The sequence below is a fragment of the Silene latifolia genome, chromosome Y (assembly GCF_048544455.1).
Source record: "Silene latifolia isolate original U9 population chromosome Y, ASM4854445v1, whole genome shotgun sequence".
NCBI lineage: Eukaryota > Viridiplantae > Streptophyta > Magnoliopsida > Caryophyllales > Caryophyllaceae > Silene > Silene latifolia.
This window is the reverse complement of record NC_133538.1, coordinates 382,573,462-382,579,461: the sequence shown is the minus strand read 5'-3', so window position 1 is coordinate 382,579,461 and position 6,000 is coordinate 382,573,462.

The window sequence follows — 6,000 nt, the reverse complement described above, 5'->3', positions numbered from 1 at the left end:
CGAATATCAATTTTGATATTGTTCTTAGGCCAATTTTGCTAGGACCGAAGGTTAATTCTGAATCCTTTATACTTTGTTTATGTATTTTGTTTATGACCTTTAATCATCATTGTTAAATTCGTTATAATCCTTCAATATTAAGGGAAGTATATAGATTATTTCCCACATGTAGCTCACGAGTTGTATCTTTATTTTGTTAAGTTGGTTGTAACGCTTGTAATATAACTATAAATGTTCTTTTATCGACTTTTGATGATTACTTACCTCGGGTAACCGAGATGGTAACGCCCTTATATGCTAAGGAAGGCCTAGTTAAGGCTCCTCTGAATATGGGGGTGTTACAAAGTGGTATCAGAGCGACGATTTTGGAACCTGTAACCAATGAAAATAATGAACGTAGTGAGTCTAATAAAATGAACCTGGTGTATGTATGATGAGAGCCCCAGCTGATGCTAGGTTTTGGGTGAGTAGGCGCCCTCATTTCAAAATCTTGGCCTCATTATACTTAAGCCAGTCACTGGGTATGGGAATGTCGAGTCCGTGTGTATGTATGTAATGTGTATGTTGACTGCGTCGGAACTATCCGTGGTTGAGTCTTTGTTAAAGTTGGTATGGGCATGATAGTTGCATTTGGATTGTGTGTGGTGAAGTTTTGGTAGAATTAGTGAGCTTATGCGATGTTTATGAGAGACGTAAAAGGGTTTTAATTAATAGAAATGTGTGAAAAGTGTGGAAGTGTATGCTGTAATATGAAAAGTGATCATGTTGGTGTTTGCATAAGGTTGTTGGTAATGGTGATCCTATATGAGTTTATAAGTCCTACGGTAGCTATAGTGATGATAGTTAAAGAAGTGTTGAGTCATAATATGAGAAATAGCGGGTAATGATGCTTATGTGCAATGTTTAATGGTTGAAAGTTTCCGCTGTGTAATGATCAATTTGTGTAGAATAATTTTCTTATGATTGAAATTGGAACATGATAGTAATATATTTGAATGACATATGGAAGAATAATTATCGTTAATTATATGTTTTACATTAACATGAGAATAAGCTGATAGCCATGTGGTAAGACGAGTTTAGATATGATACAATAACGTAATTGTGTATATGAATGACTCGGTAACAGGTAAACCGTGTTGTGTGAATTTGTTGTGGCGTAACATGATATAAATCTTATCTGATAAGACGGTATGGTATGCTTGAGAAGTAATGGTAATACACGAGTGAGTATGATAACTAGTGACGAATTCCGAACATAGTTTGGAATCGACACGCGATATTGTTTTTGCAGGAATGTTCAATTTACTTCGTATTTCTGACCGAGTACTCAACCTTACTTGACCGAGTGCGAGTGCTTACTAGACCGAGTAGACCTCACTCGATCTAGTTAGGAAGCTATGACGTCGGGATGTGGAAATTTTCTGCAGATACTCGACAAAATAGCACCTACTCGATCCAGTAGAGGGCACTCGATCGAGTACCCTAGGCACTCGATCGAGTAGGCTACAGTGCAGAGGTTCTTGCGGGTTTCTTAAAACCCTTATTTCTTCTCATTCTTCTTATTATTTCTTCTTCTATTCGAACCCTAAGCCCTAAATCTCTCAAAACTCTCCTATTCTTGTGTTGGTGGTGATTAGTTTGGGTTGTTTGCTTTGTTTAATTTCGTCCTCCTACTTTCCTATCTAATCAAGGTATGAATTTCTTCCCTATTTACAGGTTTTATCACTTTGAACTTATTAAAATGGTAGAATTAACTGAAATTTCGATTCATACGGACGAATCATTGCTTTTAATTGTTGTAATGTGATTCATATGCTTCCCTTTCATGATTGTTGATGATTAATTTCTCCAAAAATAGAATAGAAATTACCAAATTGGGGACGAATTCTTTAGGGTTTGCAAAAATCAAAATTGATTTTGGTTTTTTTCTATATGTTGGATGGTGAAATTGAGTACTATATGTTGTATATACCATGTTGAAAGTTGGATTTTGGTAATTTTCACCTTAAAACTTGTCTTAAAACTCCGTCTTAAAAGTGCCCTAAGTTGAAATTCGTTTTCTATTATTGAGATTTTGTGTTGGATATGAATGCATATGCAAGAGTTAAACTTTTAATATGGTATGGTGATGTTAATTGTTGAAGAATGTGTCAAAATCGTTATAGCTGTAGAGACCGTCTGACTAGTCTAATTGAGTTGTTTGCTTCTAATGTTGAAGGTTGATAATGACGTGTTTTAAGTTGCCTTTCTATGAACATATATGAATATTTCACATGATTATCAGGTCTATATATAGAGTAACATTTGAGCCAAGCCATGATATCTGAATTGACCGAGTAGATTATGTTTATCATGTTCAACTTTTTACAGCTATAGAGATCGTCTGAGTTACTGTAAACTGAATTTATGTATCAAATTGGGATTTATTGGAGAAAGTGTGTACCTAGCTGATTACTCAAGGTTCAATTGTGTGAATTATGTGCTTTACGTGCCTATGCAAGTTGTTTTAAATCGTATGCTGAAACAGATGCCGAGACTAAACATAGAGACCCGTCAGAGTAAGAGGGGGAGGGCTTCACAGCCCGAGGTTGGGGAAGGTAGTGGACCCGCAGTACCCGCTGTACCGGAGTACCCTTCGGTGGTGTTTATGGACTTTAAACAAAGGGAGAGATTTGTGGCGTTGCAGAAACGCAAAATGAGGCCTACCCGTTGTGTGGATACCACACTTCTTGAGGACTTGGGAATTGAGACGGATGTCCGTCACATCTTTGAAACCTTGGGGTTTATGGGGTTGTATCGGCTAAGGAAGCATTCTTACCCTTTTCTGACCTTAGAGTTTATGAGCTCGTTTAATTACGAGCCAGCTGCACAAACGGTTGAGTTCCGTTTGATGAACACGAGCTTCATGTTGACCATGGACCTTTTTGCTTCTCACCTTAGGTTGGCCAAGCCTCCCAAGGATTCCATCAGTGAAATTCCTTCCGAGTGTGGTGTTTGCCGCCTCATGCCTTGTCTTTCCGAAAAGACAGCTCCCACCTCCAGCAACATGTTGATTAATGATGTTCAACATGTTACCTTGAGGATCTTCCTTCGTTCCTTGTCAAACCTTCTTTATGAGAGGCCGGATATGAGTAAGCTGAACAATCATGAACTGTTGCTTTTGATGTCTTATCTGAACCCGGAGCGGACCGAGAAGGTGGTCTTTAATGCTCCCGCCATGGTGTGTGCTAGCCTTGCCTTGATGGCTACTTCTACCACCCGGTACCTGAGTTGTGGTGCTATCGTCACTCGGCTAGCTGAAAAGCTAGCCTCCTTTGAGGCTTCTTCGGAGTACATGCCTCTATCTACACCGGTGGCTACGATGGACAGAGACTACTACCTCGACCTGAAATGGTTGAGAACTTTAGCTGATGGTGGCCTAACTTGGAGGGTGTGGGGTATGAGCTGGATGAGGATCCAGGCTCCTGAGCACCTCCCACCGACAGAGCCGTTAGACCCGACGGTGGTAGCTGTTGACTCCGATGAGGAGGAGGAGGAGGAGGATGATGTGCCCCGGCAGTTGCAGACATACCTCATCGATGACACGATCCTTCAAGTGATGCCCGAGCCAAAGAAGGGGGAGAATGTGGCAGTGGTGGAGGAGAGACCCAGGTTGGGGAGAAGACCTCGTCGGCTGAAGGAGAGGACAGCTGAGACTAGACCACGGCCGGCAGCACCACCGCATCAGCACCCTTTTCCTTGTTACCCCTACCTCGACACCCCGGAGACGCGATCGAGCTACTTGGCAGAGAGAGTGTCATCTACTTTGACACTCTGGAACATGTATGAGATGGCGTACACTCAGGGGATTGGGACCGAGAGACCGCATCCAGTGTGGTGGAGCGGAGTTGGGGACTATAGTGGGGTTTTCCACTCTTACGGGGTGGATCAGTCAGCCTGGGGGACACCTCAGTCCTTTGCTTATGGTGGCTTGACCCCATGGTATGTGAGTCCTGGAGCTGGAGCAGGGGTTGAGGCGGGTATTGGGTCGTCGGGAGCAGGCACCTCGGGAGGAGAGGGTGGTGGAGATGAGATGATGGATGAGCAGCAGTAGCAGCAGGAGTGATACTCCTATTCTTTATCCTTGTTTATCGTTGATGGTGTTGGATTATAGTAGTCGTTGTTAGTTAGAACTTTTTTTTATTTTGGTTTGTATGGATGGCCATAAGGCCGGATTTGCTAGTTTGACCTTATTTGCAGGATTTTGGGGGTCGGTTGTCATTCGACTCGTGTTTGTTGACGTTTATGTATATATACGGGGTTATACAGAATTTTCAAGATTTTGACCTATAGGTACTCGACAGAGTACTCCATACTCTGGTCGAGTAGTCGCAGTGTGTGAAATGAGGTATTCTCGATCTCGGGGCTACTCGATCGAGTAGCCAAGAGACTCGATCGAGTAGCAGGCACTCGATCGAGTACCTTATATACTCGATCGAGTAGCACTGTTACAGGAACATTTCGTAAAATTAAAATTGTTTAATGGTTCTATAATTACATGTTTGGTGTTTAACATGGTTATTGATGATTAGTAACATATTGGAACCATTAATTTCATATGTTGGAGGTCGTGTTTGAATTTTAGATGCGTATCTGTAAAAAATAGTGAAGTAATAATTGTTTTTTATTGCATTCATTTTACATCCGTAATGTATGCTATTTATAATTCAACGGAATGGTGTATTTCCTATCTAAATGTACAATTGATATATACATGCATTCCTGACGGCGGCTGGTTATTCGAATATATATGCTTGCGTGTGTTTTATGGTTTAAGGGTTGTCTGATTAATGAGTAATGTCCATAATGAATGCTATGGGTTAGATATATGTGTCAAGACGTAGGTAGTACATAACATGTGTAGTGATTTGGTAGTGAACTTCAGGGACGAAGTTCCTTTTAGAGGGGAACAGTAATGTCGCAAAATAAAAAGGCCGATATTGCAATTATTTTTTTGTTTGTTTATAAGGTTTTCTATTACTTTGGTTACATTTCTTGTATGATGTTATAATTGTTTGCATTTGTTCATTGGGCAATTTGTGTGTTGAAGTAAAATTGATAGTGTGCTTTAAAAGACGGTCATAAAGGGACAAGTTATGATGTCATGTGTTGGAATAGAATCGTATCGTTGGATAACATAGTGGTGTTAATGTGATTTATTTCGTGTTGATGGTTGTTGTTAATGAAAGTGTAATCTCGTAATGTGTTGGGTAATCGTTATTTGTGTCGGTTCGTGCTGTGAGGTTGGTATTTCAAATAGTAGTTTGTCGAGGTCGATCTATATGGAGCGTTAGACAGTTGATGATGATGACATGGGGGATGGTATTTCCGTGGAGTAGTGACCTGTGTCGAAAGAGTAGTGATGTCGTTGTGTTCCCGTGTCTTGTGCTTTGAGATAGGTGAGTTGAACTTCGGGGACGAAGTTCTTTTTAAGAGGGGAAGACTGTAATACCCGCCCTTTTAGGGACCCGTTGACCAGCGTTGACTGACCTTGGGAGCGGTAATAGTCCTTAGGAGTGCGTACCAAATTCATCCTGTGCTTTGAGTTAGTGGTGGTACTCGATAGAGTAGAGGCTACTCGATCGAGTAGCTTAGATAATCGATCGAGTAGGGGCCACTCGATCGAGTAGGTGGGCCACTCGATCGAGTAACGGGTTTTCAGCGAGGGTTTATAATCGTGTTTTGTTAAATCCGCAAATCATTTCCGCCTCATTTCTTCAGATTCTTAAGTCGCCTCCTTCCCTTCCCTTCACCATATAACCTCCATGGAAGCCTTTGAAGGTCCTTGTGCCTTAGGAGTGCATAACTTGAGTCGGGTAGCGGTCCTTTGCCAGTTTTCCTCTTGTAGGTATGTCGTCATCATCATCTGTGCCTTGTGTTTTCAGTTAGGGTTTGCTTGGTGGTGATAGATGGTTGTATTGAGTGTATAGGTGTTGCTTGATTGCTGGGTTTTGCATG